This window comes from Penaeus monodon, chromosome 33, assembly GCF_015228065.2.
Source record: "Penaeus monodon isolate SGIC_2016 chromosome 33, NSTDA_Pmon_1, whole genome shotgun sequence".
NCBI classification, from domain to species: Eukaryota; Metazoa; Arthropoda; class Malacostraca; order Decapoda; family Penaeidae; genus Penaeus; species Penaeus monodon.
Genome location: NC_051418.1, coordinates 31,742,725 through 31,742,965, shown reverse-complemented (window position 1 = coordinate 31,742,965; position 241 = coordinate 31,742,725).

The window sequence follows — 241 nt, the reverse complement described above, 5'->3', positions numbered from 1 at the left end:
CTAAATTGAAAGGGGGGGGGGATTGCCACATGTAGGGATAGGAGGAATGTAAATAACGTACCCTAGAAGTTAATGTACATTACGGACACACTGATATAATCATTCGAAATGATTGGTCAAATGTTATTTACCGTTGTTATGAGATATTTTCATTTAGTATTATTGATTTGAGATCAATTGTTATCAATTAATGAGGATAAACGGTATTTAAAGGCGAAGCAACCAGTGACTGAACAAAAAC